The sequence below is a fragment of the Amia ocellicauda genome, chromosome 2 (genome assembly GCF_036373705.1).
Source record: "Amia ocellicauda isolate fAmiCal2 chromosome 2, fAmiCal2.hap1, whole genome shotgun sequence".
In the NCBI taxonomy this organism is placed as follows: domain Eukaryota; kingdom Metazoa; phylum Chordata; class Actinopteri; order Amiiformes; family Amiidae; genus Amia; species Amia ocellicauda.
The window spans coordinates 62897715-62909730 of NC_089851.1; the positions used below are offsets into that span (position 1 = coordinate 62897715).

At 40.3% G+C, this 12016-nt stretch overlaps 1 protein-coding gene across 6 annotated transcripts in view; it reads left to right on the forward strand.

Annotated features, from left to right (window-relative positions):
- The window catches only part of kmt2ca (lysine (K)-specific methyltransferase 2Ca), a 143380-nt gene that overhangs the window by 14779 nt on the left and 116585 nt on the right, over positions 1-12016 (forward strand). The window lies entirely within an intron of this gene.

Here is a 12016-nt window from a genome sequence, read left to right on the forward strand (position 1 = left end):
GGATTATCTTGGCAAAGGAGAAATACTCACTAACAGGGATGGCAACACATTTGTGCCCAAAATTGAGAGAAATAAGTGTTTTGTGTGTCTGGACAACATCTGTGATCTTTCATTGCAGCTCATGAAACACTGGACCAACACTTTACATGTTGTGTTTAGGGATGTGACGGAGCTGACAGAAATCCGCATCCATCGAAACCGAATTTTAAAGCATTAAATCCATCGGATGCAGATGTAGCGTATTTCATTGTAGGTTGAGGGGCATTTTTTTATTTGCCTGTATTACTGTAAAATCAGTTTGCTACAGTTTTTATTTAAAAATTATTTAACATTTCATTTAAATGCTGTACATGTGAAATAGAGATGAAAAACATCAGCTCATAGTCAAAAAATTTAATGTAATGGAGTACTTTTATTACTGTTATTTAACTGTAAAAATTTACAATTTCATGAGTCTTCAGACATTTTGAATTGACATCAGATGCAAATGTTACATTTCTTACATGGTTTCTTAAGTTCTTAACATGTATCTAATACCACTATTACTAGTCACTTTACTACTTACATGTAGTTCAGGCTAGTAGTTCCCATTACATTTCAAAAGCACAAGCAGCTCTGCTTTGTTAGGCAGTAGCTGCTGTGAAGAGCATCACAGGGGGGTGACATGCAGGTTTAACTGTGAAGTGATGATGCGCGGCCACGTTTGGCATCAGTTATGTGGTCAAGAAATGTTTTCCAGAGAAGTGCAAGATTTAAAGGTAAAGTAAGTTGCTGATGGACGTTTCATTGTTAGCAATGTTGTATTTTATCTTAATGCGCAAAGTTTTTTTTTTTTTTCTGTGATTATTATGCTTTCTATCTTGTGGGTGTGGTGTGCACCATTAGATACTTTACATCGTGTTGTAATCCTACCTTTTAAAACACTAATACAAAGTATTAAAGCTGCAAGGCACAGCTACCAGTTTAATTTGAACACGTTGTCACATGACAGCCATGGATGTACTACAGCTAATTTGTGAGTGAGGTTAAAACACTCACATGAACTCGCCAACACTGAAAATATTCACTTTTTAGGGTGGTACAGAAAGATGCACTTCATCGCCTTAACGATTTTAAAGTGCCGGTCGGAGCGGTGCTCTGGTCTGTGCGCTCCGACAGCATTACAGCCCTATCTGTAACGATCACATCATCCCTTCTGTCTTTAAAATAACATCTGCACTGTACTGAGTCAATGAGCGGGCTGACTCAGGCTCATCATGTGCGTGTTGTAATGGTAGGCAAAAATATTTTGCTACAAATTCGAATTCGTTTGGTTTAGTATTCGTCGTAGTTCGGATTTGCTAAATGTGCGAAGCTCGACATCTGCGAATGCGGATTCGAACTTCGTCACAACCCTAGTTGCATTCATATTTTTGAGTACACAAGGGAGATTAAAGCCTGTCCCATATAGTATATTTCCCTGCATAAGAAGCTGGTTTGGAGGGAAGATGCAGCATGCAGTTGTGCATCAGTTTAATTAAGACATGTTTTGAGCCTGTTGAAGTCTATGCACGCCAGATACTGATGTGCTTGTGTCCCAATTATATACTCTTTCTGCTACGTAATGGATGAGGGTCTGCTTTCTCTGAATCGAGGTGTACAAAATCCAAGCATTTTTATTATTAGAAGTACTGTAGTTGTAGTGTGGTAGTAGTTTTTCTATTTTTGCCCGTCATAATCCATTTGCCGCTCGACTAAGATGTGCACTGCATTGAAAATATTGTTCATGACAATGTGAGCAGGACATTTGAATTGAGGAAAATTGTTTAAGATGTTCAATGACCCACTTCCACCCTTCTCTCCTCGTGACGTCCTCCACATGAGGAGCCGGTTCGGTCTGGAGACGGTTTGGGACTCGTATGAGTGAGTCACTGTTGTGATGAGGTAAGACCTTGCATCACTCTGCTTGCTGCAGGCTCCGGCTGGATTCAAATGCATATTTGATGAAAATGGAAGCAGGGTCCGTGCAGCGTGGACACTTGAGGGTGCGAAGTTGGACGATCATTTGCATTTTCAAGTTGATCCCCTCCCTTTGGATACTATATGTTTCTCTAAAAATCCACCTGAATCAGATCAATTTAGAAAAGCTTTGTGCATCATTTGACTGCAGACAATCTAGATGCTTCTTATCACACAGATGCTTTCTATTTCATACCATGGCTATAAATACGAGGTAGAACCATTTAGCCATGTTTCATTTCTTATTTATTTTGTTCCCAGGATACATTTCTTTTAAGTCTTGTCTGTCTTTTTGCTCAGTTTCTGAAGTACCAGCCAAGTGAAACCCATCATGGGTTGGGTTTGCCTGCAGCTTCTGAAGGGGCTTTAAAAGGCTTAGTTTATGTTCTTATCCAGGAGAGAGACCGCGTACGCACTTGAGAGATATTTATCCATGCTGTTCCAGAAGTGTTCTCTTCGTGTTGCCGAACGGGGATTAGGCCTCTTCACGGTATTCATGAGAGATGTGCCGTAAACTTCAAGGGGGGATGATTGTAAAGCAAAAAAAAAAAAAAAAAAAAAAAAAAGATTAAAAATTGCCAAGTGCAACATTTCCTCTGTTTGCAGAAGCCGACGCTGCTGTGTTGTGCGAATGTCTGGCAGAGACTTTGAGCTTGTTATATCCCTCTGATATATGGTTGTGGTCGGAATGTATTTGTATCCTTAATTTAAAAAGGTATGTGTGTATATTTATAGATGGATACATATTAAAATAGTTATCTATCAATGGCACATTTTTTTGTGGTGGGTAGGGTTTACACTTTAGACTCAATCCATAGAATGACTTGGATGAAAGTCCTGAATTCTTTCCACTGAGAGTGTATTTTGACTATTATGCTTCTGTGTAGAAATAAATATTCTCCTGCACTTTGTAACGTGCTAGAACACGAACACGTGTTGGTCAATACTTTTACTTTCACAGTATTGGACACTGGTTAGAAACTCTTTGTATTTTAAAGTTCTCCTCTTTTTGAGTAGGGATGTCATCAGTGTTCATATTGCAGCCAGGCCTCTACTTCTGTCTCCTAGATGTTGGCATTGCCAGATAAATGTATCATTCTATAAACACTGCATACCCAAAGTTAAACCATTAAAGGGTAGTGTTTGCTTTTTGTGCTGGTGTGAAGAGACCAGAGAGAGTGAAATGTAATCAATGTTGAGTAACAACATGACTGGTCTGCTGGTGGACAAAGTTCTGGTGCTGCCATCTAGAAACCACCTCTCCATGTGGTGCACTTCTAACCCAACCAAAGCAGAATTTAGTCTTTCAAGTAAGAATCCTGATTTATTTTTTATTTTTATGGATTTGTTTGAAAATTTGAAAATGGCTCAATAGGTGAAATGGACCTTTTTCAATGGATGCTTTCAGGTCTTCTGCTTTCCAATGCTGGTCCAAGGACCTACACAAGTTGATTTAACACAACACTTTCAAGCCGCCAAGTGTTAATATAGAAAATGGAGTATGAGAACAGCTGTAGTAGATGTCTGAGCAGGTGAGATATTAGAGCTTTGTGTCTGTGGCAGTTGAATATAATGCTTTTGGCATGATTTCGACGGGAATCACAATTACACGAGATGGAAATGCTTACAGTGTTGTTTTTGTCCCCCCCCCCCCCCACCCCACACACACACACACACACACACATCTCATAGTTGTTTTTGTGTGATAAGGTAGCGGTTGAAAGACATGGTGGAAGACCTATGATCTCTGTAGGCAATTCGCGGTATTGCAGTCAGTCATTCATCATTGCCCTGCGTTCGGGCCCTCTCTCCCGCCTCTATTGTGACGAGCTCTCCTAACATGTCACCTTCTGTAACCTAAGTCTTTCATGCCGCCGGCTCCCGTCTCCGGTTTCCCTCCTCCATCGATCTGCCTTTCAGCAGTAGAAGCAGTAAGGAATGTCGGCATATTCTGTCACACCCGGGTCCAACCTGTGCAACCCAGCAACAGGGAAAGATCTGGACATTAAACAAACATTCTAATAAAATGGCTGCGGTAATGGTTCGAATGAGCATTGACTTTCACACACAGACTTAGACATAAAGGCAGAAGGCAGGGACTGTAGAAAACTACAGATGACTGGATCCATTGCAGGTTTCATGTGTTTTTTAAGACCTAGTATGTGTGTAGAGAGGTACTTCTTGCCATGGTCAGGAACATAAGCCATCCATTTCAGTGTGTGCACTTTGAGTATGAATTTTATGGGAACTTAACAAATTTATATTTTATAAGACTTCAACCTGCTGTTGTAACCTTTGGCTATGAAGTATGGTATTAATAGGTCTGTATTATACTCTCTCTTTAGCACTACAACAACAATTGGTGGTGTTGATGCATATGTTTTAGAGATGACCGAGTACACCATTATCTGTATCTGTTCAACAAACAAAATTATCTGTATCCGTATCCATACTTGGAATGGGTGTGGCTTAAATCGGAAGTGGGCAGAGCAAACAATACGTTTTTCATGTAGGCCTGAAATTGATATGGGTTGATCAGAAGTTGCTGTATTCAGTAAAAAAAAATATTTACAGAACAGCCTCAGAATTGAGCTTCAGAGCAATGTTTTTGATCACAAGAGTAAGAACTATTTCAAGTTTTTTATAAACTTGAATTAATAAATGAATCAATGAACACATGAAGTATGAAGTAAAAAGCATGAACTACAGTTTTTTTTATAGTCAACAAAACCTTTTTTTTGTTGTTTACTCTTTAAAAAAAATTTAAACAGTGTAATGTTTCTGTGTGTGATCACTTTTCTTTCCACTGCCTAATGTTTTTATTTTAGGGGGAATGGTATTTTTTTATTTCTATTTCTAAAACACAATGTTAATTATTTGTTGTGAGTGCAAGGGGTGGGGGGGCTGGTTTTATTATTTTCTTAAATGAACTGATGGTGTAAAGCTGGCTGATTTATGCACAGACACAGCATTCAGCCTTGTGGCTTTATTGTTGAAGTCGGATGTTTTACCGAGGTAGGAGCGAGCGGCAGCAGCAGTGAGAGTCCCGAGCTGTAACCTGCACTACAGCGCGTCCAGTTCGAGCTCAGTCCTCACAGTGACTCGGCAGAATTTATGATAGATGACCTTTTAAGAGAGAAGAGTCGAGCTGACGGAGAGGCTGCTGTGACGAGGCGAGATCACGTCTGTGTGGCAGCAGAACTGCAGCGGTCTGTGTCGGCGAGGAGGCGGAGCTCTGTGTGTAGCTGGCCTAGAAAGATGTGGACAGACACAGCTAGCAGCTGCTAGTACTACCCAGTGAGGATTTTTCTTCATCACGAGTACGGATATTGACACATTTCACTCGGAAGATACTCGTAAAAAGTTCATTATCCGTACCGGATACTTGTTTCAGCCGAGTACTAGGGCTGGGCGGTATACCGTAGAAAACAATATACCGGTATTCATTTACGGACTGGTTTGGACTTTTACTATACCTTCATATCTGTATTTTAAAGTTTTTAATTGGCTATTTACTGTGTCATTGAGTCATAGCGTTCAGCTACCAATAAACTGGATCGTGTTCACGTATCCCACAACTCGCTGCGCCGGCTGCTTGAGACTGCGCTGTCTGACACGAGACGCATCTGATCAAAAAACACCGATAGTGTTTGTGTAACGCAAATTTCCACAGATCTGCACAAATCTGCAGGATACAACGTATCCCATTGGTGGAGCTGTGCAGAAGTGCTCAAATCTGCGCTACAAGAATGCGACCACCTTTCTTCACAAACCCTGCAGAAATCGAAGTAATTGGGTAATTTATTTTTATATTTTTAGTTATTTTAAAAAATAGAATTGCCAATCATTTAAGTAACAACTTAATTATTGTGCATCATAGATTTACATTCAATTTTTAAAAATAATTGATGTAATTATTTAATAAAGCATTGACAAGTGTCGATCTAGAACTCTATATCTATGGTTTTGACAGTGCTGTTCACAGATTCATTGTGTAATGAAAGTTGACATTCGCCTCCGCTAACAAGGGGGCAGTAGTAGTTTTCATTCAGCTTAACACGCCCCTCTTGATTGCTGCATAATCTTTTGTCTCGCAGCCACAGCTCGCCTCCCGCAGCAGCTTCTCAGAGCTGCGCTGGGCTGCGCGATTCTGCACAGATTTCTTTGGCTGGGTCTTGGTGGCATCAAGCAGTAACACGCATCGGAGTCTCTGCGCAGAGCTGCGCTTCTCAGCGCGACCCTTGTTCTGGAATGAATGTGGCCTTGGCCAAATATCGAAAATAAATTCCATGTGTATTGCGTGTTGACATGAACAAACAAACGTGATCAATGCACAATGAATGAAGACGAGATGGAGGAGAGTAGTGTGGGTGAAACTTCACAGCAAAGTGACCCCAGTGAATCTGTCCCGAAGAAAGGTGTGTCGTCGATTAGTGTGGACATGATTTTGTTTCAAGACAACTGACACAGTACAGGAAACGTAATTCAATGTCCGTTGTGTCTTATTACTTTTGCTTTATGAACAATATAAAATGGCCATTAAAAAAATACCGTCATACCGTCAAAATTGTGAAAAATACTGCGATATTGTATTTTGGCCATATCGCCCAGCCCTGCCGAGTACCCCGTTATTTTTTATATTGCTTGTGTTCTGAGATATGAAAGGGCCAATGACAAAGGAATCGGCCAATGGAGAAAGTTTGAATTCAGATCATTCTACAATGCTTAATGGCTTTCCTCCGGTAACCGGTAACTGTCCTTAGGTTTTAAGGTGGCAAAGGCCTATAAAAGCAAACTTGCAAGAAAAGCAAATGTGTTTGAAAGGAAACCACAAAACCGTACAACATTTGATGCAGCTTTCGTTGAGTCTTCTAGTTGGGAGTAACGAACACAATTGTATTGATTTCAGGGAGATTAAATAATTTTGAAAAACAAAATTGTCGTGTGGGGGAGGGGGTCATATTAATGATGGCAGGTGCACAATTCTTGCACAATTCCATTTTTCACAATTCTGTCCCTCCATTCTTGCAGCTCCTGGGGCCATGGGGAGAAATGCAGTAGTGATTAATTTAGTCATTTATCATTTCATCCTAATCGCACTGTGCTCAGGCTTGACACCTCCGCTGCATTCAGCAGGTTTATGTCAACAGCAGAGGGAGCCGAATCACTGTGTGTGTGTGGGGGTTGGGGGTTGGTGAGCGATTTCTAGAATTCTGCATATTTATTCTGAGGAGGGTTTTGAAGCCCTGCCTTGATCAGTGGTCCCAATTCCCCTGCCTTCTGGCATTGTCTTGTCTGTTACTGCCTCGTTTTTTTCTCTTTCTGCCATGGATGTTTATCCTCCCGTTCTGTGTAAATGTTTTGGAGGCGTTTGCTTTTCAGACGTCATCTTCACCGCTGATTACACGAGGTACAGGGAGGTCCCAGCTACTTAGTGCATCTGCTGAAGTATCATTTAACTATTCATGATTTAGGAAAGGCAATGACTCAATCAATGTGCACACTTTCTCTGGAGTTGGGATATAGAAATGAGAAATAGTTTCAAATGGAAAATATATCTATACATTTCACCTCTCAAAATCGCCTTTGCAACAAAAACATTTCTTAGTTGTTGCAATAATACTTTCATATTACAATATGAAAAATATTACATTCAGTGTGTGTGTGTGTGTGTGTGTGTGCATGCGTGATTTAAATAATGTATACACACTGCCTATAGAAAGTCTACATCCACCTGAATGTTTTTCACATTCTGTGTCGGTTTGTTTCATGCACTTAAATTGTTTATTTTCACTTATCTACACACCATCCTCCACACTGTGAATGGGGGGAACAAATATATATAATTAAAAATAAAACTGAAATATCATTATTGGAGAAGTCCCCCCCCCCCTCTAGTTAATACTTGGAGGAACCACCTTTGGCAGCAATTACAGAGGTTGTTGGGATGGGTCTCTACCAACCTAGACGTGGCAATATTTGACCTTTCTTCTTTACAAAAGTGTTCAAGCTCTGTCATGTTCCTTGGGGAGTGTTGATGGACTGCAATCTTCAAGTCAAGCCACACATTTGGGCCGCTCATGGACATTTACCTTTTTGTTCCTTAGTCACTCCAGTGTAGTTTTGGCTGTGTGCTTCAGGTCATTGTCCTGCTGAACTTCCACCCCAGTTTCAGTTCCTTGCAGGTGGCATCATGTTTTTATCAAGAACTTTACTTGGCTCCATTAATTTCCCCTTCTATCCTGACAAGTGCCTCAGTCCCTGCCAATGAGAAACATCCCCATAATATGATGCTGCCCCACCATCATATTCATAGTAGTTATGGTGTTCTTTGGGTGATGCACTGTGCTGTGCTTTTGGTAAACTTAACGTTTTGTAAGTTTCATTTTTAGTTTCATCAGACAACAAACCTTTTTGCCACATGGGTACAGAATCTCCTGAGTGTTGTCTTGCAAACTTCAAATGTCATTCAAGGTGGGCGTCTTGAGTACCATACAGGCCAGAGTTGTGGAGTGCTAGGGACATTGTTGTCACAGGCACACTTTGACCAGTATTGGCCATACAAGGCTGTAGCTTGTGCCATTGGCCTCTTGGTCATCTCACTGATCAGTCTTCCATCTTGCTGGGTCATCCAGTTTGGAGAGATGGCCTGATCTAGGCAGAGTCTTGGTGGTACCAAATGCCTTCCACTTCTTAATTGTCTTGACTGTGCTCCAAGGGATATTGAAGGCTTTTGATAGATTGATTTTTATATATCTATATAACAACTTTGTCCTGGAGTTCTTTTGAAAGATCCTTGGTGCGTCTTTGCTCTGAAATGCCTGACCCAGCAGAGGAATCTACAGGAGCTGCTGAATTGATCCTGAAATCCTTTGAATCCTTACAGTTGAATACAGGTGGAGCCCCTTAACTTGGTGTGTGATTTTAAAGGTGATTGCTCACACCTGCGCTAATTAAGGATTGCTATTACAAGGGGGGTGGACACTTAGCCAACCAAGCTATTTCAGTTTTTATTTTCAGTCAACAAAAGGTGAACATTTTTAAAGGTGGTGTAGACTTTCTGTAGGCTATATATAATAATTAAAATACAAATTTATGTTAGTCATTCACTTGAAATGACTGGAGGTTGTTTTCGTTGCCTTCAGAGGATTGAGCTTTATAATGCGCTATATATATCAAGCAGGGTTTTTCAATTAAGATAATCAGAACATTTGTAGGAGAAAAGGTCAGGTCCTTCAGCCCCAACATTCAGGTCTGAAACTGCTTTTTCAATAAGTGCTGGAAACCTCCTTGGTATTTCCATTGCAGGAATTGGAGGAAGCCACACACACACACACACACACACCTGCCAATGTGTACATTAAACCAAAGTAGGTTTATTTCTTTACATTTTTCATTCATACTCAACTCAAACCTTTCAGGTTGAGTAGAAGTCTAGCTACCCCTCTTTGAACTCTGAAGTGAACCTTTCTGTTTTTGTTTTTGACTGTGACAAATTACAATACTCGAATTGTAGCCTGACTAGGGCATTGTATAGGGTATTATTCTTTGGATATTAATAATTTAATTCTGAATATATAGAGCACTGTATATGCTGCTGTTGTTGGTTCACTCACAATGCACCATGAGCTATATTGGATTGTACCGGCCCATTTAAAAAAAAAAAAAAAACCTGAAATCTGAAAATGTGCATGATCTCGTTACTATTCTGTTGCTCATGTGATGGCTGTAATTGATCCTCACCTACGTCATTTCCCCAGTTTCCACCATTCATGGTTGGTGCACTAAAGTGTTTGTTCCCAGTGAGCTGCATGTGACAATTACTAAGTACAATTTAGTTTTTGTTTGGATGGGTTTGACCAGTTTCACAAACTGCAGAACTTGATGACTACAATAGACTGACTGAGCACGACAACACGATTGAAATTTTCTCCACACTTGCGCAAATTTCAGGGAATGAGAATCTGTTCCTTTGTTGTGTTTGGCTATTGATTTCTCTTTCTTCTTGTGTGCCATAGTGCTGGGTAGACTCAGTCATTCCCCAATGAGGCTGTCGTTTATCAGCAAATGAAAATTAGTGCTTTGGAAATTAGGCAAAGACAATATTGTCATTTGCAAAGTCATGTGGGAGTACCATTCACAGCGATCACGGTTTGCTTCAGCATGAATGTCTTTCCCGTCAGCTTTTCTGCTTCCCAGTGAATGGTGATTGAAAGGGGAGTCTTTATTTCAGTTTCTCATGTGGTCACATCATCAATTACATTCAGCTTGATTTAGGTATAAATACAGCTGTGGTTTTTTGTTGTCTTTTTGAAAGATGTACGTATATAGGTCTGCATAGGAGAGAGAGTATAGAGTTTCAAGCTTTTGAGAGTTGGAAACTGTCTTGCAATATCAGGAGGACAAGTTTTTGTCAGGGCCTGCATTGAAATTCACACAGACGGATGCACGCTTGTTAAGCAAAGAGTGTGCTGCTGAATCTGGAAAGGCAGTATAAATCGGGCCAGAATAATTAAAAAGAAATCGGGGGACATTAAGGTCTTGACACTTTTATTAGTAATGTATGAACAAATTAAATGTTCCTATTTCATGCATGAAGGTTTTGAGGAAAGACTTGAATTTTTAACTACAAAAGGATCCCAAGGCACTCTGCTCAGAGCATAATGTCCATTTTAAACCCTTATGCTTTATTGGAGGGAGCCTGTGGTCATTCTGTAGCTTTCTGCAGTCCCTGTGTAATTGATAAGATGAGTTGTCCAATTGTGGATGATTAGTGGTGTTAGGTCTTGAATTTCCAGCTTTTTGTTTTGTTTCGTACGGAGAACTGCAGTCACATATGCACCAGAATATGTATACAGATAGTTTCCGTAACCTTAGAGATGATAAAAAGGTGGTTAGTGTTCGGTGTGCATTAACACTTCTACATTTTCAAAACTCAAAGTGTTAACATTCATTCTTACGGCACTATTTCAAATTACTTTTATTAGAGCCTAAAACGAAGTCTTTATACTGACGACTTACTTTACTATTTATATTAAAGTACAGTACAGGCATAAAAGCTATACTGCTCCCCCCCCCCCCACACACTCATCTCTTGCTATCATCTTCAGTCTGGAGAGATCTCTCTGGTTAAATCAACATTCAAATAACCACTGGTACAGAAACACTGCAGGACAGCTTTTTTCGCAGCATGACTTGGCTGAATTAAAATTTTAAATTAATTTAAGCAGCCCTCCGCAGAGAGCCGCGGCACCATGCTGGCAGAGCCTTCCTGATGCTCGTCTCCATACAGCTGCTCCTTGTGTCGTTTACCGGCAAAGCAGTCACCCCCCCCCAGCGTAGGTGGTCTCTAGAATCCACTCTGGATTAATCTGCGTTCAGATGGTGCGATCGCTCCTAAACTCCGCATCGGGGAGACGCAACATGGTTTATAAGCTCAAGTGTTGCTCAGCTGTGGCTAGATTTCATATGATTGATGGTGAGATTTTTTTTAATTGCATTTTTCAAGGTTTCCCCGCCCCTCCTCTGAACTTTAGTGTTCAGACATAATCGGATAATCTGTCTATTTGTTTTTGGATTTGGCGTTTTTTCGGGCAAGCAAAGGGTAGGAGCTCTTTAAAACGCCACTGTATTTTACAAAGGTGCACAACTCTGTTTTTTCATGTGTTTTTTCAGAAAATAATACAAAAACAAAGTTTGTTGGTGGAGGAGGAAGCAAATATCAAAGCTTAACATATGAGCATTAATTGAAATGCAGTTATTGTGCATCTTGTAAATTACGATGTTAAATCACTGTAACAGAAATTATTTGAAAACCTATCGATCCTAGCAATCCAAATTTAATCTACTGTGAATCTGAAAACCAAACAAATAGCCAAAATAAAAACCATAATTGTTTAACCCTGTACGTAACCCTGTTGAGCAGACCAAGTGTTTGTTCCCATGCTGTGTCTTGATGGATGGCCAGGCCTGTGTTGGCCGGTGCGATGGTATATCATTTCACTTCGTCTCTCCTGTA